This window comes from Podarcis bocagei, assembly GCF_964188305.1.
Source record: "Podarcis bocagei genome assembly, chromosome: 15".
NCBI classification, from domain to species: Eukaryota; Metazoa; Chordata; class Lepidosauria; order Squamata; family Lacertidae; genus Podarcis; species Podarcis bocagei.
In genome coordinates, this window is record NC_138141.1 from 12,413,346 (window position 1) to 12,435,960 (window position 22,615).

At 43.5% G+C, this 22,615-nt stretch overlaps 1 protein-coding gene across 3 annotated transcripts in view; it reads right to left on the minus strand.

Annotated features, from left to right (window-relative positions):
- Positions 1 to 22,615, minus strand: part of PKNOX2 (PBX/knotted 1 homeobox 2) — a 443,888-nt gene that overhangs the window by 405,165 nt on the left and 16,108 nt on the right. The window contains exon 1 of one of the 3 annotated variants that reach the window (XM_081171731.1): positions 21,813 to 21,943. The exons of the other annotated variants lie outside the window; for them this stretch is intronic. The gene's annotated coding sequence lies outside the window, so the exon portion shown is untranslated. Of the gene's footprint in view, positions 1 to 21,812; positions 21,944 to 22,615 lie in introns of those variants that run through there. 3 annotated transcript variants of the gene reach the window in all.

A 22,615-nucleotide genomic window follows, 5' to 3' on the forward strand; every position in this document is an offset into this window, starting at 1 on the left:
TAGACCACAGCTCCACCACAGGGGACAGGGGACTAGTACTCCAGGAACCAGCATTTCCCAGCATTGTGTCCACACAGGCTCTTTTCAGTTCCAGACCTTATAAGGGTAAAGGGTAAAGGGACCTCTGACCATTAGGTCCAGTCATGGACGACTCTGGGGTTGCGGCGCTCATGTCGCTCTGTAGGCCGAGGGAGCTGGTGTTTGTCCACAGACAGCTTCTGGGTCATGTGGCCAGCATGACTAAGCCGCTTCTGGCAAACCAGAGCAGCTCACAGGAATGCCGCTTACCTTCCCACCAGAGCAGTACCTATTTATCTACTTGCACTTTGACGTGCTTTTGAACTGCTAGGTGGGCTGGAGCTGGGACCGAGCAACGGGAGCTCACCCCATTGTAGGGATTCAAACCACCGACCTTCTGATCAGCAAGCCCTAGGCTCAGTGGTTTAGACCACAGCGGCACCCGCGTCCCCGCCAAAACTTATACTATCCATAAAATACTCTTCTAAATACTGTTGAGGAAACAGAAGGCAAATTGTCACATGTGGTGGCCTCACAAATAGCTTTTCTTGCTTTGTGTGTACCATTTCTCTGATGAAAATAGGGATGTCCTATTCAACAACAACAATAACAATTTTATTATTTATAGCCCGCCCATCTGACTGGGTTGCCCCAGCCATTCTGGGCAGTTTTCAACATATATAAAAACATTGAACTTAATTAAAAAAAAAAAGACTTCCCTACACACGGTTGCCTTCCGGTGTCTTCTAAAGGTTGTATACTTATCTCCTTGGCTCAGGGGTTGCATAACCAACAATCCTCTGATGAAAAAAGGGACACACTAAGGAAAAGTGGGACATTCTGGGATCAAATCAGAAACCAGGACGGCTTCTGTAAATCCAGGACTGTCCCTGAAAAATAGGGACACTTGGAGGGTCTGTTATACTCCATGTATATGAAGAATAATCATGGGTCAGCATGTGCCTTGTGTTTAAATGGCCAGAGCGTCAACCCCTGATGTCTCATAAGACCCCTGTTGTGTTAGACCAAAGGTCTACCAAGTCCAACAATCTGTTCTCGCAGTGACCAACTAGATGACTATGGGACTAAGCAGAACATCAGCAACCTTCTTCTCACAATTTCTCTAGTTAAAAAGAATTCTCAAGAAGCAAGGCTGGGGAAGGGAGATCTGCCCATGACACGAGACGGCATCAAATATCATTTCATACCTGCTGTTGCACACAAGCGTGATGCTAGAATAAAAAAAAGAAATTCCTAATTCCATCCCTCTCCCCAAACAACTCACCAATTTTCCTGACAGCGGGTAGATTATCTAGAAAGCCTTAAGCTCTAAATCATTTTCTCAATCCTCAAATTCTAAATTCTGCAGCCACCTCCCATGTTAATACTTTAACAGGAAATAATTATGGGCCAGTTTCCTGAATTCGCTTGATGTGATTTTAATGGCCAAAAAACACCCCCATCTATTTTGGAGACGGATTCTCTCGAAGCTGATTGCATCCACGACAAAACACAAACTGGCTTATTTGTCAAGAGTGGTCTAAAGCAATACAGGACTTTTTATACATTGGTGATATAAATATATTATTTGGGGTGGGGAGGGGGGAGATTGGACAATTACCAGTTTTTCAAATTGGATTTAACAACTCCTGCTCCCACTCCTCTCTCTTTACAGTACAAAGCACCACATTGTAACAGAGAGAAACAGAGAGAACAGAGGCTGGCTGGCTGAGGGGGGAAATGTGTTTTTACTTACTTGTGTTTTCATAGGTTTTGCAACACCTTATTAAAGTTGAAAGCTACATGTATAAAATTACTGGTGGCACTTGCCTAATCCACTGAAGTTGTATTTCATTACAGTGCCTCCTGTACCAAAAAACGTTTTTTATTTTAAAAATCTAGTATTATTTGCCATGGCCTTTCCGCACATTGGATTTCCCCAATTTCTGCATTCCAAGAAAATATCCATCCACCACATATGCATGCTTCTCTACCTTTTCGCCAACTGCTGACAGTAAATTACAATAAAATAAACTTCTCAGCAGACCAGCTGTCGTTAAGAGAGGTTTGAAGGAGAGAGAGATTTCCCTTTAGAGCTACCTCCCCCTCCATGTTTTAATAAATCTGGTGGCCATAAGATGGGCATTTGGGGTTCTTAGAGGCCGATATTACCAGCGAGAGACTCAACAGTGGTACCTTGGTTCTCAAACGCCTTGGTACTCAAACGTAAGTGTTCTGGTTTACGAACGTTTTTCGGAAGCCGAACATCTGATGCAGCGGTCGGCTATTGTTTCCGGGGCACCTGCACCAATCAAAAGCTGTGCCTTGGTTTTCAAACATTTCAGAAGTCAAACGGACATCCAGAACAGATTAAGTTCTGGAAGCTTTTGTTTTTGCTGTTTATTTTGCATTTTTGTTTTTGAGGCCTTTTCAGTTAATTTGTTTTGCGACTGCGTGGAACCCAGTTCAACGACTGACTGACTGATTGATTGATTGATTGATTGATTGATTGACTGATTGTTGTGTGACTGCAGAAATGGATAAAAGTCCCCCATCCAAACAATGACTATCATCAGTTCAGGTAAAAAAAATAATTAATTTTTATTTTTATCATCTACATTACTGTTTTATTTTGTTTATAGTACAGTACATTGTTTATTGCTTTCATTTTATGAATCAATGGTCTCATTAGATAGTAAAATTCATGTTAAACTGCTGTTTTAGGGGTTGCTTTTAAAAGTCTGGAACAGATTAATCCGTTTTGCATTACTTTCTATGGGAAAGCGTGCCTTGGTTTGGAACACTTTGGTTTTGGAACGGACTTCCGGAACGGATTAAGTTTGAGAACAAAGGTACCACCGTATTGCGATATCGCTGTCAGAACAATAAACTGTGTTCAAGAGACAGAGAGGGAACACTGTCACAGTGACTTCAAATCTCACACCGGATGCCATGGTGTAACTGCAGGAGCCTTAGATTCAAAGCTCCTCCTCTCACACAGAATGTCAGGGTTGTGGGGGCTGTGGAGGTCATCCAGGACAGCCCCCAAATCATGACAGGTTCTATGATGCATGCAGCTACAGGGGTTGCCAGTGTGGTGTAGTGGTTAAGAGTGGTAGTCACGTAATCTGGGTAACCGGGTTCGCGTCTCCGCTCCTCCACATGCAGCTGCTGGGTGACCTTGGGCCAGTCACACTTCTTTGAAGTCTCTCAGCCCCACTCACCTCACAGAGTGTTTGTTGTGGGGGAGGAAGGGAAAGGAGAATGTTAGCCGCTTTGAGACTCCTTAAAGGGAGTGAAAGGCGGGATATCAAATCCAAACTCCTCCTCTTCTTCTTCTTCTTCTTCATGAACTAGAGGCACATTTAGCTGTTTGAGGGAGTGCTGGGGGCGTCAGTCACAAAACGGCTGCCACAGGTGCATACCTTCCAACATTTATCCAATGAAAATAGGGGCATCCCGTTTCATAATGATAATTTTGCTATTTATACCCCACACATCTTACCGGGTTTCCCTAGCCCAGGCTTCCTCATCCTCGGCCCTGCAGATGTTTTGAGACTACAATTCCCACCATCCCTGACCACTGATCCTGCTAACTAGGGATCATGGGAGTTGTAGGCCAAAAACATCTGGAGGGCCGAGGTTGAGGAAGCCTGGACTAGCCTCTCTGGGCAGCTTCCAACATAATAAAATATTAAACATTAAAAAAACCCCTTCCCTATACAGGATTGCCTTCATCAGATGGCTTTCGGGTCGGATAACTCCATACCCTCCAGTGAAAATAGGGAGATCCTACCATACCCTCCAACGTTTCTCCAAAGAAAATAGGGGTGTCCTAAGGCAAAACAGGACATTTTGGGATAGCCACTTCCGAGCTTGGGAGGAGGTGGGGTTGCAGGCCCACCCCTCCCACTCCCAGGGGGCTGGCCTTTAGCCACCACGAGAACGAGGGAATCCCTGGGCATGCCCGCAACCCTGCCCCCCAATCGGCGGGCTGGGGAGGCGTGGCCTAGCCCATTTAAGGCCAAGCACGCCCGGGGACAGCCCTCTTTGCCCCGTTCCAGCAGGCCGGTTTTCCCATCCCACCCACCCTTTAGGCTTAGCTAGGTCTGACCTTGCTATGGACTCCTGTTGGTCGCCGCAAGGGGCCTGGTAGGAATTTTTCCAACTTGGCGCATTTCCAGCCATTTGGTTTTTTCGCCTACCTCATAGCAAACGTCACAACTTCCTCAGTATTGGTGGTTAGGCATTGGCAGGGGTAATTGTTATGCAAAAGAAGGGGGGAAGGAAACACCATCACCTTCCCCCAATGAAAAAAGGGTAGTCCGGTAAAGGACTCCGGGGGGCGTTGCCTTGTCCGAAACCTAGGGAGGTAAGGGCCTCTGGCACACCCCCGAGCGGTGACACCCGTGGGATCCTAGTTGGCGTACTTCAACAGGACTCCCACGGCCGATGGATAACCCTTCCCGGTCTCCATGCCGGGTAGTCGATAGGAGCCAATGCCTAAGGCCAATACCTTCTAATTCCTGTAATCAATAAAGTTGTGGCCTTTTACGCCCATTTACCTTAAATAATGTGTCCGGTGTTTTCATTTCACATGGGGGGAGGGGACTTGCCACGCAACGAATTAGCAACCGGGATGGCTTCTCTAAATCGGGGGGCGTCCCTGGAAAATAGGGATACTTGGAGAGTCTGTAGGCAGGGGCACGGCAGAACACGCAGTTAGCAAGAGGACAATCATGGTGACGTAACTGCTTTTGCATACAGTGGTACCTCGGGTTACAGATGCTTCAGGTTACAGACACTTCAGGTTACAGACTCCGCTTACCCAGAAATAGTACATTGGGTTAAGAACTTTGCTTCAGGATGAGAAAAGAAATCGTGTGGCGGCGGCGCAGTGGCAGCAGGAGGCCCCATTAGCTAAAGTGGTGCTTCAGGTTAAGAACAGTTTCAGGTTAAGAACGGACCTCCAGAACGAATTAAGTTCTTAGCCCGAGGTACCACTGTATGAGAAAAAGCTTAACCTACTGAATATCTGTCTAGAATAGAAGACAGAAGCAGGAAGCATGCATTAAAGGAGAGAGGAAAACAACTGCCTTTTAAGACCCTCATTTTAATTTTTTCAGTTTGTATTCTGTTTTAGCCAATTCACATTTAGCTGCTGTGCCGTTCCTTAGTTGGTTCAGTAGCCGCACAGTTGTATGCAAGTTTGGTGTAATTTCTGGAAAGACAACATGGGCTAGCAGCATCTCACAGGCACCCAAGCTTGCAAAAAGGCACAGACATTTTACAGGCCATAAAAGTGGCCCCGTGAACCAGCTACATCTCCTGGCTTGTAGCATTTTAAGAGACCACTGTCTGCACATCTTAAAACAAGCAGGGCCACAGTCCACTCAGAGTTAAGACCTTCAATTTCCCATTGACTTCACTGGGGAAACAGAAGCACACACAATCGTTCCTGCTGAAATCTGTGGGACTTTAGTGTGCTTCATGTTGGCTAGATTTCCCCCCGTGGCCAAATAAACTATCAAATGATTAGAAGCCGACTTTGCTCTAGCAAAGCCTTTCCTTCATCAAATCTTGAGCACAAAGGGGGTTGTTTACGATGCTTCAACTAGTCCTAATAGCAGCCTGAACTAAAGATACATATTTGGAATCAATCTATTTAAGCTTAAATCTTTTAAGCTTTAAAACAGATTATCTATGAGAAACAATAGCCCGAGACATCCCACAGACTCAGAGCCAATTTACAGTACATTGTCCAATTAAGGTATTATTGCTGCAAGTAATATCCATAGAAACATAATGCAGGAATGTGTTAGGTATATGAATTGCTTCCCTGCTGGCCTGTTCGCTCTAAAATCAAATCCAGAAGCCTGCAAAGCACAGACTGGTTGGGGATTCAATTTGGGCTTTTACTCTATTTGCACATTACGGTGCCATTTGTATTCACTCACAGAGGTCATATACCCAAGCGGTCTCATGGCCAAAAACTGGAGTGGGAAACCTTTTTCAGCTCAAGGACCACTTCCCCATGAGCAGGCTTCCAGAGCCCCACATAGCAGTGATGGGCAGGACCAGATGTAAAACGTGGGAATAGCAATGAAAGAGCCTCTAACCCAGGGGTCAGCAAGGTTTCCCTCACCTGGACTGGTTCATTCCAGCAGAGATGCCTCCGTGGGCCAGGTCGTGAGCGTGCGCAGCCGCAATTTCCAGCACCTGTGCCTGAGCAAACATGCTTTCCGGTGTCTGCGCAGATGCGATTTTCTGCTCTCCCAGACTTCCACCCTACCAGTCCCAATAGGTACTAGCCTCCAGTGACTGGAGAGTCGTTCTGTTATAGCTTGGACCGGTTACTTTAGCACATTGGCACCTGCCCTGTGGAACGTATGGACCAGTGAGGTCAGACAGGCATCAACAACTGGATACATTTCATCAGATGCTGAAAATTTTCCTCTTCTGTCAGTCTCTCTCTCTCTCCCCCCCCCCCCCCGAGATGTTTCCCAAGCATTGTTTTTAATCTGATTTTATTTTTATTATTCTACACTGCTATTGCATTATTTGGATATTTGGTGGTTTATAACGCCTTCAAATAAACAAAGAACTCTGTGCAGACAATGCTAATAAGTGATCAGTACAACTGCAACAAATGTGTTTTCATGAACCAGACTGGGTGTTGATTCCGAAGAAAGTAGGGTAGAAACTTCGGGTTCTTAACAAGTTCTTATCGAAGTAGACCCAAGTTAGTCATGCACGTTCATTTCAATAAGTCTACTTTGTGAGTGTGACTAAGGCGACTATGACCCTTAGTTTAGAATCAGGAGCAAAACGCCATATTTATTTCTGCTGTATGGATGTAGCCATTAGAACAGTCGTAGCTAAAAAAACACACCCTCATTTCCTGATTCATTCTTCCTAAACTCTGAAAACTGCTGTCCTCTCTTTCTATAATAATAATAATAATAATAATAATAATAATAATAATAATAATAATAATTTATTCATTCATTCATTCATTCATTCATTCCATGCCCATCTGGCTGGGTTTCCCCAGCCACTCTGGGCGGATCCCAACAGAATATTAAAAATGCGATAAAACATCAAACATTTAAAACTTCCCTAAACAGAGCTGCCTTCAGATGTCTTCTAAAAGTCAGATAGTTGTTTATATCCTTGACATCTGATGGGAGGGCGTTCCACAGGGTGGGCACCACTACCGAGAAGGCCCTCTGCTTGTTTCCCTGTAACCTCACTTCTCACAGGGAGGGAACCAGCAGAAGACCCTCAGAGCTGGACCTCAGTGTCCGTGCTGAACGATGGGGGTGGAGATGCTCCTTCAGGTATAACCAAACCAAAGATGCGGTCTAACTAGTTGAGGTACTCTGCATCATAACCTAATTCATGAAACTGTGGCTCTGTTTAAGACTAAGGCCCCTTCTGTATGATACATTTAAGGATGTAACATACTATTTCAAACAGTCATGGTTTCCCCCAAAGTATCCTAGGAACTGTAGTTTGTTAAAGATGCTGAGAATTGCTAGGAGATCTCTATTCCCTTTATAAAGCTATGGTTCTCAGAGTGGAATAACTTTCTATCCCTCTTCCCAGAGAACTCTACGAATTGTAGCTCTGTGGGGAGAATGCGGGCCTCTTAACAACTCTAAGGACCCTTAAGAAACTACTGTTCCCAGAATACTTTGCAAAATGCCATAGTCGATTAAAGCGGTATAATACTTCTTTACATGTACAGGGGATGCTCAGGTCGCGAACGTGATCCGTGCGGAAGGCATGTTTGCAACCCGCAGCGCCGCATCTGCGCATGTGCAGGTCACAATTCGGCGCTTCTGCACATGTGCAAAGAGCGATTTAGTGCTTCTGCACATGCGCAAGCACCGAAACCCGGAAGTAACCCATTTTGGTACTTCCGGGTTTGGTGTGGTGCGCAACCAAAAACGCACAACCTGAAGCGTCCGTAACCCGAGGTATGACTGTATAGTGCAGATAGGGCCTAACAATCTCAGTCTGGCAAATTGTGGTTTGTCACAGGGATAGGGAACCCGTGGCCCTCAATATGACTCCAACTCCCATCAGCTCCCTGGACAGCATGGCCAATGGCCAGAGTTGAGAGGAGTTGTGTGTCCAGAAACAACTGAAGTGTCATTAGGCTCCCGAACCCTAAATTAACATTTACTGTATAAGTGACTGGTTTCCCACCTCGCTCAAAAATGAGAGACACAAATGAAAAGAGCGGAAAACATGAAATGGCTGAATGGCATTCTTGGAAGCATTCTGCTCAGCCCAAGAGAGCCACGCATTAAACGGATTCTCCCGCTCCATGACAACAAGCTCTAGTCTTCAAGTGTTGAAAAGGATGATCTCCCGAGTGAGTATAAAAATAGAAAACGTCAGGGATCAGCAGGGGGTCAGCGTTCTACAGGGGGGAAAGGACCAACCTGGCTACATAATCACAGTCTTTCATGTCCTGGAGCAGAATAATTCAATCTGAGCTCTCATCCTGCGGTCTGATTTTCTTGTACAGAAAAGTTGCCGTCATCAGCAAACTATTCATAATGCTGTATTAGGAGCACATTATGCAGCAGCAGGAATGCAATAGGCAGCGCACTTCGCTTATAACATCTGTGGTTAAAGTGGACAAAACACAATGAAAGCAGAAGGGAATAGAATTAGAGGCCTCAATTGTGTAATAGCTACTTAAATTCTGAAGGCTGTTTTTTTAAATGCCTACCTGGAAATCACACACAATAACCCTTTAACCCCAGATTTGCAACATTCAAGCACCCTCTTGCATTTTCTAGTTCCTGAGGACATGGACTCTAATCTGGATTGTATGGTATTTCTGCCATACACGTCAGATTTCAGAAAACTGTAGAGAATATGTACAAAGTGCAATAGAAGGGATTAACTCTCTGTCCAGCTGACTGTCAGCACTGGGAAGGGGCAGATTGGTTTGAATACTGAATCTTGTAGCAGTGAGCTCCATAAATTAAATTAAGGGTTGTACCAATGTTAGATCTACACAGAGTAGACCCATTGGAATGAATAGGCATGAGTAGCTTAGGTGCATTAATGCTAATGGGTCTACTCTGAATAGGACAAACATTGGCTACAACCCTGTTGTCAAAAAAGAAGTACTCCCTCTCTCTTGGACTGCCAAGTTTGAGTATTATTTTACTTATTTCATTTAGGATAGCTATAAATATAGTTATATTTATAACATAGTTATATAAATATAGTATAAATATAGTTATATTTATAACATACATATAAACATCATATCACAAACCATAATATAAAACACAACATTAAAAGGGAATTTTAACAGCTCCTTAAAACACTGTTCCAAACATTGCTGCTGAGAAGTCAACATCATCCTGTTATCAAACTACAAAAACCTAGATAACCAAAAACGTCTTCGATGTTTGAAGGCCAATAAGGAGGCCAACAGAAATATCTCTAGGGGGAGAAAAGAACATAAAAAGAGCCTACTGGATCCGGCCAATGGCCTGTCTAGTCCAGGATCCTATTCTCACAGCGGCTAACCAGGTGCCCATTCCATAGTAGAACTATGCCACACAAGAAGCTCCCAAGATTCTTCTGCACTCCAGTGCAGCTGTACCAAAGATATCATTCCAGAGTTGGGAGCTGACCATGGAGAAAGCTATTGCACACACACATCTTGATGGCAGCTGTGAATGGAAACAGCCAACCAATCTTAAGATCAAGTTTGCCAATAGTGAAGAAGGAGGCAAAATAATTTTGCCTGTACTTTTTCCATACCATGCGCTGATGTTTACATTCAGGTTACACTGCTCTTGAAACTTGGCAGTATTGAAGATCTTATTGACTAGGGGCGTAGGATCTGTGGCCCTCCAGATATTGTGGGACTACAACTCCCATCATTCTTGAACACGGGCTATGCTTCTTAGAGCTGATGGAAACTGAAGTCCAACAAAATCTGGAGGGTGTTAGCCACCCCTGTTGTAGACCATTACACTATTGTATTGGTTTACAGCTGCCATGCAGAAAGAACCCAAACTCAGCTTCTTCAGCACTCCAGTGCAGCAGTACCAAACACATGAATCTTCTCCTGGCAGGGGAAGGGGGATAAACTGGGTTACGGTCTCATTTAAAAACGAACCTACCTATTTCTCACTTCCCACAACAGTATGCAAACCAAAACAAAACTATCCTTCAAATTCTTCTCTGAATTTTGCAACACAGCAATCCAGCCAGGTAAAGTGTGCAAAGATGCCTATATTAAGGGTATATTGTGCATAAAATGTCATAGGATAGTGGAAATGGCATTCAGAACTGCATTGTATTCAGATAAATCGCTTGCAAACATTCAGATTAAAATGTTGATGCAGTTTTCATGAGGACTTCATTTTTGAAACAAAACAAAATCCCAAACGGATGCTGGAGAAGTAAACTTTAAGACTACAAAACTGAGGAACTTGGAGAAATCAAAACTGACAGAATTTCCCATCCCTACTCTTGACCAACAAATATCTCTGTGATATGGAATGCAGTGGTACCTTGGGTTACACACGCTTCAGGTTACAGACTCCGCTAACCCAGAATAGTACCTTGGGTTAAGAACTTTGCTTCAGGATGAAAACAGGAATCGTGTGGTGGCGGGGCAGCAGCAGCGGGAGGCCCCATTAGCTAAAGTGGTACCTCAGGTTAAGAACAGTTTCAGGTTAAGAACGGACCTCCAGAACGAATTACAGTAAGTTCTTAACCCGAGGTACCACTGTATTCAAATCTGGTAATGCCTACCCTCCCCCTTTCTAATCACCTCTGGTGTTTAAGCCTAACACTGAGGAATTCATGTTGCAAAAGACAATCACTATGGACTAGAAACATCCTCTTAAATATGAAGATTCATATTTCCCTGTATCTACAGCATCATAATAACTATACAGTGGTACCTCGGATTAAGTACTTAATTTGTTCCGGAGGTCCGTTCTTAACCTGAGGTACCACTTTAGCTAATGAGGCCTCCCGCTGCTGCCGCGCAATTTCTGTTCTCATCCTGAAGCAAAGTTCTTAACCTGAGGTACTATTTCTGGGTTAGCGGAGTCTGTAACCTGAAGTGTATGTAACCTGAGGTACCACTGTACAGATTTTGCAGTATTCCTTTTTCTGTAAGGACAGTGAGTTCTGTCATGAGGCAAGCAGCGCTGAGAAACAAAGACATCAGAAAATTATCCCCATATTCTCAAGTACATTTAGTATAGAGGCAGCAACAGCAACTGGCATCTCTCATGGAATTGTAATTGACAAATAAGGCTCACCCATGGGGATATCCGTCTAAGCTGACTTAAATGTTTGCTGACATTTTCAAGAGAGAATTCTGCTGCTTCAGACAGACAAAGAGAGAGAGAGAGAGAGAGAGAGAGAGAGAGAGAGAGAGAGAGCAGCTACATTCCTAAGATTTACAAATTCCTCTTTAAAGGAAACATCCCCAAAATGTAAATAAAAGGGAAAGAACAACATTCTCAGCTCTCTGGAAAGTCTGGAGAAATCAGAAGGTGCCAAACAGACTTGCACATTAGAAGCGAGCATACTCTCTCCTGCAAAAAGTAATTCGAATATAAAAAGGGGTTTTAGCAAGGCAATGAAGTCATCTGCTGCTGTCAGCTAAGAAGGGGTTTAAGACATCCGGAAAAACCCAGGGAAATTTTTTAAATCAACAAGAGGAACAAATACAATCGAGTTTAAGGATAAAATTCAGTGGATTCCAAATAAAAATTTCAAGGAAAGTTAGGTACAGTAAATGTTGGTCCATAACTTGTTCACTATTGAGAAAAACACTGAAATGTTTTTCTTGTTTGTTCTGTTGTTTAATAACGTTATTTTTAGCAACAGTGAAAATTTTTTAAAAATCTCTAAGTGGACAAAACATAGAAATGACCCTTCTGTTGTAGGTTACATGAGATTTGAACGTTACCTTGGAACTGCTGGTGTTGAAAATGCCACTCCATAGAAAAGAACTTTATCCAGTATTTAAGTGAGGAAATAGGTATTAAATGGGGTTTTTTTTGTTTGGGCCAGCACATTATTAAAGGAATAAATGCCTTGCTTGTAGGCCATCAGAAGTGCTAGTCAGCAAACCACAAGGTTTCCATCACAATGTCAGTAATTTGTCAATGAAGGCAACTACACCAAAGGCATGCAACCATCCATTCCATACATTTGAAGCATGTGGCTTCCCCCAAAGAATCCTGGGAACTGTAGTTTGTTAAGGGTCCTGGGAACTGGAGCTCTATGAAAGCTAAACTACAATTCCCAGGATTCTTTAAGGAAAGCCATGTGCTTTAAGCGTATGATATAGCTGTAACGTTTATCTACGTTTGGCAAGCCCAGTGCTGTCATGGTAAAACATGGCAGCTACAGTGGTGCCTCACAAGACGAAAAGAATCCGTTCCGTGATTCTCTTCGTCTAGCGGTTTTTTCGTCTTGCGAAGCAAGCCCATTGACGGATTAGAGGATTAACGCCATTAGCGCTATTAGCGGCTTTTAGCGGCTTATCAGCTTATCGGATCAGCTGATAAGCGGCTTAGTGGCTTAGAAAAAGGGGGGAAAGGGGGAAAAAACCGCAGGAACTCGCAAGACATTTTCGTCTTGCGAAGCAAGCCCATAGGAGATTCGTTTTGCGAAGCACCTCCAAAATGGAAAACTCTTTCATCTAGCGAGTTTTCCGTCTTGCAAGGCATTCGTCTTGCGGGGCACCACTGTACATTAATTTGCTGCTCAATGTGCCTGGATGCTATCACAAACTTTGAGCAGCAGTAGCCAGACCTGAAACCCAGTAAAACCTAGTGCCTTTTGGTTGGACATGACTTCCTGAGGGAAAGGGAGCCCATTTGGAATGGGCTGAGGGAAAATAGACAACATGGAATGCTGTGGCCCAACCCCCCAATTCCAACTTTGATACCATTCCTAAATATCATTTTTAGAGTTGTGCATACAATTTCAGTTCTAACACTCCCTGCAATTTGATGCTATGCATTTTATTGTGCCAAAAAGGGGATGAAAAATGCATATACCAGGGCAGGGTTTCAAAGGAGAGAAAAAACAGGGACCTTCACTTTCAGTAGCACACCCAAGAGGCATTAACTAAGCGTACAGAAGACACAAGAGTCTAATTTCATTGCTTCCAGTGGTTCAGTCTGTTAGTCTTTTAGCCACATTCCATCCTGTCCAGATCGCTGCTGGATCCTCAAAAGGCCTAGGGCACAAATCTGCATAAAAATTGCATGTGCCAATTTAGGCAGCCTTTCAGAGAGAAAGCTGCACAGCTAAGGCTAGGGAACCTTTTCCAGCCAAAAGGCTGCATCTCCTTCTTCACAAGTTCCTATGGGCCAGTGGCGGATGGGGCTAGACCATGGGTAGGCAAACTAAGGCCTGGGGGCCGGATGCGTCCCAATTGCCTTCTCAAGTCCGTGGACAGTCCGGGAATCAGCGTGTTTTTACATGAGTAGAATGTGTGCTTTTATTTAAAATGCATCTCTGGGTTATTTATGGGGCATAGGAATTCATTCATTTATTTTTTTTCAGAATATAGTCTGTCCCCCCGCCAGGGTGTGAGGGACAGTGGACCGGCCCCCTGCTGAAAATGTTTGCTGACCCCTGAGTTAGACGAAAGAATGAGAGGAGCAACGGATATCATCTTTACCATCGTACAGCCAGCCATTTTTCTGCACACACCTTTCTCTATCTGCCATTCAAGCGGGCAAGCAGCGCTGTAAGAGTTCAGAGGCTTGTTCCAACACCAAGAAAACACTCAAGGAGCGTCCAAAGCTGGTAAGAAATGTGACCTAGGGAATAGTTCCAAGGACCATGTAGAGAGGCCTGGGGAAGGGGCACATTAGGATGCCAGGGCAGAGGTCTCTCATCTCTGCTGAAAGCAAAAGTAAACAAGAAGCAGGAGACCCTGGGATGAGTGCAGATGACTTTCAGCTTGGATCCTCTAGCCCTGAGATGGCCAAACTTGGCCCTCCAGCTGTTTTGGGACTACAACTCCCATCATCCCTAGCTAACAGGACCAGTGGTCAGGGATGATGGGAATTGTAGTCCCAAAACAGCTGGAGGGCCAAGTTTGGCCATCACTGCTCTAGCCGCTCGCTGGGACCACAGCTGATTTCCAGCACCCCTCCGCATCCACCACCACTCCCACTACCAAAACATGTATCACGTCATTTTGAATGTCTGCCACCTTTTCCAACAGAAGTGCAAATTAGCGATCCCTATATAGATGTGCGCGTGCAGACACAGAGAGATATGCCTATATTTAAACTGGCAGCCGAACGCGATTCTCCCATGTATGGAATGCACCTGCTTCTGGGGTAGAGACAGAAGCAGCATTGGATCTGCAATGGACATTCTTTCTGCTAGGCAGGTTCCACGCTGGAAACCAGACACAGAAAAAGAAAAGGAAATTTCAGAGGCTGCGAGACGATTAAAAGAGGTGAAAGCACAAACCACCAAGGTGGGACTGGTAGACAAATGAGGGCTGAGGAAAATACCTGGGAAAGTAAAAATAGTCAAAGACAAAAATGGAATTTCATGTGAAATGATATGGGAGGACCTGACTGATAAAGATGGGAAATGATTTGGGAGGCTTTGACTGTGTTAGAGAAGAAATAAGAAGGGAGGGCAAAGGGTTTAAGACGCTGCCCTATGTGGTGGCATTGTAAAATTGCCAAAAAGGCCTGGGAAAAGACATATAAAGATTTGAAGAAAATGTGGAAAATGATTGTTGTTTTAAAAAATTGAAGTTATGATACTGAGATGTAAAGGACTTGATGGATTGTTTGAACAAAAGACTCTGTTCCGATATGCGAGACTGGATGCAAGGCCAAGACCAGCCAGTCCTCATGGAAGGAAGAAGCCTCGACCAAAGAAGATAAAGAAGAAGATTGGCAAAATAAATGACTGAACTATGCAGGGCATATTATTACAAAAAAAGACAATTGCTCAATGCATATTTCTTAAGATTTGTGTACAGACTTTTACATTAGTATAACTTCTAAAAGTCACTTGTAATAAGATGAAGAAGGTTTTAAAATTGGATTGTTATGTATATAAGGTTTTATGGACGTGCATAAACAAGTATATTATAATGGAACCAAGAGGGGGAGTGAAGTCAACCAAAAACATTATGGTTTAATCTGTTTATGATATTTTCCCTTTTTTCTGTTGTTGTTTTTTGTTTTGTTATTTTTGGAAAATCAATAAATTGTTATCGAAAAGGAAAAAGAAAAGAAAAGCAGGTATAAACAAGAAGAAGATCTGCAGAAGGGACATGGAAGAGACTTAAGGGCCTCGGACATAAGATCACCAGGTTGATGGACTAGATGGAATGGACAAGAAGGACTGACAGAACCCGAGACCAGGAAGAAGAGACGTTGGATGAAGATTGGAAGAAAGTTTTTAAAAATTTATTTTGAGAATTAGTGTAAAATTAACGAGTATTAGGAAAAATGTTGGAATGAAACTATTTGGCTTTAGTAGAAATGATATAAGGAGTCATGTACAAATAAGTATTAAGTTTTAAGGTTTTTTTATGGTAAGATAAGGTTAAAATAAATTAAGGTAAATTGAATGACAGAATATAGTGAAAGATGTAAAGGATTTGCTGAGTTAATTAATAGGTTAGACCGTTAAGATAAATTATATAACAAAAATTGAGAAAGATGGAAAGAATTTGCTGAAACAATTAATTAAATTAGAATACAAAAAGGGAGGTGTGAGGAGGTCGATGAAACAAGTAAATGAAAGATAAAGATATGGAACATTGGATGTGTGTTTTAATGTTATTGGTTTTTTTGCTGTATTGTTGTATTGTTTTTTATGCTTTTTCTTTTATGTATTGTAATGTACGTCTTGTCAATTTTTTTGTTGTTTTCTTTTCTTCTTTTTTCTGTAATTCTTAAACTTCTAATAAATATCATTTTTTTTAAAAAAGGAAAAAGTAAAGAAAAAAGACCCAGGAAGGAAATGGTTAGTGCAATGGAAACAGTTAAACACTGGTTGAAGAAAGGGGCAGAAAGCCATTAGCAGTGACCATGGACAGCCTTGGTACAGTGGTACATTGGTTTTCAAACTTAATTTATTCTGGGAGTCCGTTCGACTCCCAAAACTGTTCAGAAACCAAGGCGAAGCCTCCAATTGGCTGCAGGAGCTTCCTGCACTCAATCGGAAGCCGCACCGGATGTTTGGCTTCCAAAAAATGTTCACAAACTGGAACACTGACTTCCAGGTTTGCAGCGTTCAGGAGCTGATTTGTTCGGGAGCCAAGCCGTTTGACTACCAAGGTACCACTGTGTTCAGTTATGTCCTAGAAGGGCGACACCTTGAACAGCGCAGAGCAGGGGAGCCAGAAGGGGTGGAAGGATGGAAAGAGGGCAGTTATTTATTCTAGATCGTCTTCTGTGTGGCTGGCATGTGACAGGTCTCCTGTTGAATCAGAGTGAAGGTTGCCATCTGCTGGATCCCTAGAGCCATTTCCAACTAGCCCAATGACTTTCCATTCCAGGCACCTCCCCAAACCAGCCTGGGATTTACTGGATAAACGAACGCCATTACCTCTCCTTCCAGCACAACAGTGTTCAACCTCGGAAAAGAGGGATCCCTTATTTCTATACACCTTCATAATCAGATTCCCATGGAGTTCTGGGACCAGGGGGACAGGGAAAAAGAGCTCTGGGACTTCCTATGGTTCCCAGTTTCCAAAGGAGACCCAGGAAGTTACCCCAACTTTGCAGAACCTCTTTCACTTTATGCAGTTCATTGTGTCTAAGGAACCACTCTCCAACTTGGAGGGTTTGGCTGAAACACACACACAAGAACGAAGAAGTTTGGTCTGCATTATTTCCATATGAGCAGCCTCAGACCCTCAGCCTTAGGCAGCCAAGAGGATATATATTTTCAGGACCCACCCTAGTCCTGTGACAGTAATTTCCATTAAATTGTTTTTAATATTGAATTTTAAATTGCTGTAACCCACCCTGGAACCTTATGGTGAAAGCTAGACAAGAAATTAAATCAATAATATTTCACGCTATTGTCTTTATTTCCAAGCAAGATCAGTGTGAGGGCAATTCTAAATAAGGCGGCGAAGAGCCTAAATCTGCTTCTTTATCTTTTAAAATATACTCACACAGAAAACCAGTTCCGGGTAACGCTCTTTCAAAAACAGTTTTTCATTTTTCAGATACCAGCAACCTAAACACAGGTGGCCAACCAGCACCCAGGGAGCAGAATGTGGCCCCCAACCTCATTTTGTGCAGCCCCCAACACCTCGTGAAGCTTTGCTCCAAGGAGGCTGAGCACGTGGTTCTCTCCTTTTCCATATTATCTTCACAACAACCCAGAGAGGGAGGCGAAGCTGAGAGATGTTGACCGGCCCGAGGTCACTCAATGAGCTTCTTGGCTGAGTAAGATTTCAAACCCTGATCTCCTAGATCCTAGCCCAACACTGTAAGAACTAAACTGCACTGGTTGTTCTGCTCTGCGTGTGTATGGCATAGAGCACTAACATCAGAAAGGAATTGCATTCTTGCTGTCTTAGGACTACATCTTAATCATCCATTTGCTCAGACCATGATCTGTGGTCCTCCAGAAGTTGTTGGACACCGTCTGCCATTGGCCCCAGCCAGCAGGGTCAACTGTCAGGGTTAATGGAAGCAACATCTTGAGGACCACAGATGATTCAGATGATTATAGGACTTGCCTCAATGACTTCTTATGGATGTTTCCGGCCCAATTCACTGACTCTTACACTTTTCACAAGGGATGTTTCACACAACATTTTCATCTGCATGATTAAAAGAACTATTTTAATCATGAGAGCCAGTGTGGTATAGTGGTTAAGAGTGGTAGACTCGTAATCTGGTGAACCGGGTTCGCGTCTCCGCTCCTCCACATGCAGCTGCTGGGTGACCTTGGGCTAGTCACACTTCTTTGAAGTCTCTCAGCCCCACTCACCTCACAGAGTGTTTGTTGTGGGGGAGGAAGGGACAGGAGATTGTTAGCCGCTTTGAGACTCCTTAGGGTAGTGATAAAGCAGGATATCAAATCCAAACTCTTCTTCTTCTATTTGGGAACACACCTGGCAAATGTTTCTCCCAAATTCACAGATCACACAGGATTTGAAAAACATGCATTCTGCAAGTATACAGAACCAAGCAAATCCTGAACACTATGTGGACCACTCCTCCTGCCAGTCCTGCCCAACTACAGCATCTTCACAGTGCTCTCTACAACATTCACAATGTCATTTAATTAACGCAGATGGAGCCCAGAGAGAAAAGAAATCCTGATAACACTTTATTGAGCAAAACTGAACAAAACCAGCATATAATAAGAAAGCAACAGGTGATTATGGCTTTCCTAAGTCTGGCTTTGCACATAGCAGGGAGACATTCAAAGAAACATACAGAGGAAAACTCCCCTCAAACAGTCAATCAGAACACGAGTTACCTCTGCAAAGATCATGCTGTGCAACCCCTCCACCCCTTATTTTACCAGCCGAATGATCCCTGCTGTTGTGCTTCCAAAACTATGAGCAAAATGGACAAACAGAACAAGAATCTTCGTTCTCCTGTACTTCCTAACCAGCCATTCCCTCTGTTCGCACACAACTTATACTTCAGCAGACAATCTTGGCAGCGTTCCTCAGATAGGCAGCCTCCAACCTGCTACATGCATTGGCAAGAGTGCAAGGAAAATAAGCGAACGGGGCCCAATCGCTTGCTGGATGCAGGCGAAGATTAAAGAGATGACATTTTTTCGAGCACATAGCGGTATCCTTTCCCCGCTGACATTTAATATGACCAGCTTTGAGAGCTGGGCCCAACTTTCCGTTGTATGAGTAATAACAGAAGACAGCTGCTGTCTCCTCCTGCACATGATAGTCCTGGAGCCGAGGCTTCTTGCAATAGATCACATTTTGATTTGAGCCGCGTCGCCTCCTGACATCTGCACTGCAACAGACCATTATTCTGCAGCTATTGGGAAATTCCACAGCAGCAGCAGATGGAGAGAAAAAACAACAACCATACGCTTTGCAGGGTCCAGCACATCACTCCTTGAAACTCTGCCCATCACACTTTAACATTAAATATTTAATCCGGTGAGATGTCCGGATCTTAATGTTAATCCATTTCTTCCACCTTGCCATAGTCAAAAATTCAGCTTGCAGCATAAGTCATGGTCTTAGCACTTACGGAAGGGTAAAAAGGATGCTTTTACTGGCTGAGGAGGAAGTTTGCTTTCTTACATGCAGAAGTAGCTTCTGGCAGCTATCATATCATTAATAATGGAGGTACTGAGACACGGAGCTTGACAGCCAGGAAGCAGAAGCCTCTCCCTTGCCTTCCCCTCTGCATTCATCAAGCAACTCCTTTCTCTTCCTTCAAAGTCAGGCGAGCAGGGAAATATAATTTTCCCAGGGTACCCGAGCTCTTAGCATGGATGTTGAGGTGCCCTAGCAAAAATTAGTCAGGGCAGTGGAATGTTTGCGAGTGTTGGACCACGCAGGTTGGCCTATTGGGGGTGGGACACAGTGCCCCCCCACCAGCTTTCAGACAGCTTTCCTTTGCCTGCCTTCCTACCAGCATACCTGAAGGAGAGTCTCCACCCCCATCATTCTGCCCAGATACTGAGGTCCAGCTCCGAGGGCCTTCGGGCAGTTCCCTCGCTGCGAGAAGCCAAGTTGCAGGGAGCCAGGCAGAGGGCCTTCTCGGTAGTGGCACCCGCCCTGTGGAACGCCATCCCACCAGATGTCAAAGAGAAAAACAACTACCCGACTTTTAGAAGACATCTGAAGGCAGCCCTGTTTAGGGAAGCTTTTAATGTTTAATAGACTATTGTATTTTAATATTCTGTTGGAAGCTTCCCAGAGTGGCTGGGGAAACCCAGCCAGATGGGTGGGATATAAATAATAAATTATTATTATATTATTATTGTTAAGTTGTGGGTGAACATATCAGACGACACTGCAATTCTTCAAACAGCTCTTGTTTATTCACAGGGCAGAACAGAACTGAACTGAAGGGTTCAGCCAGCCTGCTTATATAGAGCTCCAGTACAACGCAACTGTAACAACTTTCTGTAACTATCCAATCACTGAATGTCACTTTCAATCCCTTATTTGCATATGTGGACCTGAATGAAAACTATCTACAGTATCTCCCTGCTGGCCCAGGGTGAGAACTTCAGTACATAACAATTATTTTTACTTGCGGCTGATCAAAGAGGTGGCACTGCCTGCCAGCTTCCAGCTCCTCAGCCCCAGTTAAGGATGGAGGAGAAATTCAATTCAGTCTGCATCTTAAGGCAAATTGCACCTAAGTTGCCCTTTGTGAAACAATACAAGAACCAAAACACAGCCCACCTTCGAAATTCGTGGCTCTCTGAATTTTGCAATGCAGTTCTCCAGCCCAGCAACATTTACACACAGACAAGCCTAAACTTGGGTAAAGTGTTTGTGAAAATACACGTACTAGCGAAACAACATACAAAAAAATGCATAACATCTGCGGAAACTGCTTTGCGGAAACACATATATTAGGCAAAAGTGCAGGCGAATGTTGTGTATTAGGAGAAATTAGTACTAAAAGGATGGTGAAGTATCATGGGGAGGTTTTTTTTAATTTAAAAAACTGGAAAGCTGATGTAGAAATAAGAAGAACCAAACTAAAGAATGGAAAAATGAAAAACCGAGAGAAACCAAAATGGACAGATTTTTATTGTTGTTAGCCGCCCTGAGCCTGGCTTCAGCTGGGGAGGGCGGGATATATATAAAAATTATTATTATTATTATTATTATTATTATTATTATTATTATTATTATTATCCCTCCTTTGTTCTTGCAGAACTCAGCAAAGATGAAAGTGGTAGAATCATAGAATGGAGGCGAAACAGTCACTGGTCCTGGCTTCACATGCTATTGGTTTCTTTGCCTTCAGACTTAGACTCTCCACCATGCTATGACTTTCATCGGTTGACAGGGGTCCAAGCCACACTCTATCTCGGCCAAAACTACCTCACAGGAGTGTTGTGCAGATAACATGGGGAGTAGGGAGCCATGTATGGCTGCTTGACCTCCTTGGGAAAGAGGTGAGATATAAATGCAATAATAGGCAGGTGACAAAAATACATGTGCCGGGGACACCGCAGACCCTGTTACACATGCGATTTCATTGGGAATTCAATGGGCCCAAATTGGGCTAGGAGAAAGTGAAGTTATTCTCAAGGGTTTTCTTTCTTTCTTTCTTTCTTTCTTTCTTTCTTTCTTTCTTTCTTTCTTTCTTTCTTTCTTTTTCAAATGATTAGGCTCTGCAGAATGAATTCACTTCATATTGACCCAAGGGATGTTTGCCCATTACTGGTTAATTCTCTCTTTCTAGCAAAGGAGGAAGTCAATGGGTTGTATCCAATGAGAGTCATATGCTACAGCAGACCCCACTCAAATTAATAGACAGGGCTAACTTACCCCCATTCATTTCAATGGGTCTACTCTGAGTAGGTTGGTTGGATGCAATCCAGCATGCCCTAACTTTCTCTTGCCTTGCTAACTTCCCAACTTCTAGAGTGGAAATGAATCACAGATTAGCCATTTAAGACGAACTGCCTTAGAGAACTGGGCCACTTGAATCCCACATCACCAAAGGAAGTTGGTACGGGACCAGGTTTAATCTGCAGCCTGAGCTAATTCTCAGACTATGCAAACTAGGTACTGCCTTTATTTGCATAAAAACTACATGAATGTTTTCCAACCGCCACGTTGACATCTTTCCTGGGCATTGGCATTCCCAGTAGATAGTATCCCTGCTTTGAAAGTCTCTCTCCTCAAACACACACTGCCCCAAGGCTCTTTCCTGAACAACAGTGTTAAGCGAGAGGTAACAAATAGCTGCGAATTTTGAAAAGAAGAGAATCAGATCTCTATAGTCTTAGGAGCTGCCATCTCCTTAAGTAGCTGTATGAACGGACAAATCGCTTTAGAAGTGGTTTCGTTCCTTCCCCCACCTTTAATATTTCATTTATTCATTTCAGATATTTATATATCACTGCAAAGTCAGAATTTCCAAGCAGTGTACATAAACAAAAAATGTTTTAGAAAAAACACATACAGGAAATAAGAACAATTAAAAAATACTCCGTAAGAACAGCAAGACTGCCTTAAAATGTCTGCTTGAATAAGGAAGCTCTTTGTCATGAGTCTGTAGGTCAGAAAGGAGGGTGCTTGTCTAATCTCAGTTGGGAGGGAATTCCACAGCCTTGGGCTCACAAGACTGTAAATGTGTCTCCTGGTCAGACATACAGCTGTGCCCTGGGAGACGATCAACAGAGACTCCCCCAAAGATCTTAGCGATCAGGTAGAGGTACAAGGGATCAGGCAGCCCTTAAGATACCGTGGACCCAAGTTGTTAAGGGCCTTGTAAAATTAACACCAAAACCTTGATCATGGCCTGGTAACATGTGAGCAACCAGTGTGAGCTTTTAAGCACCAATGTTATGCGCTGGCAGAGTCCAGTCACAGCATTTTGGACCAGCTTTCACA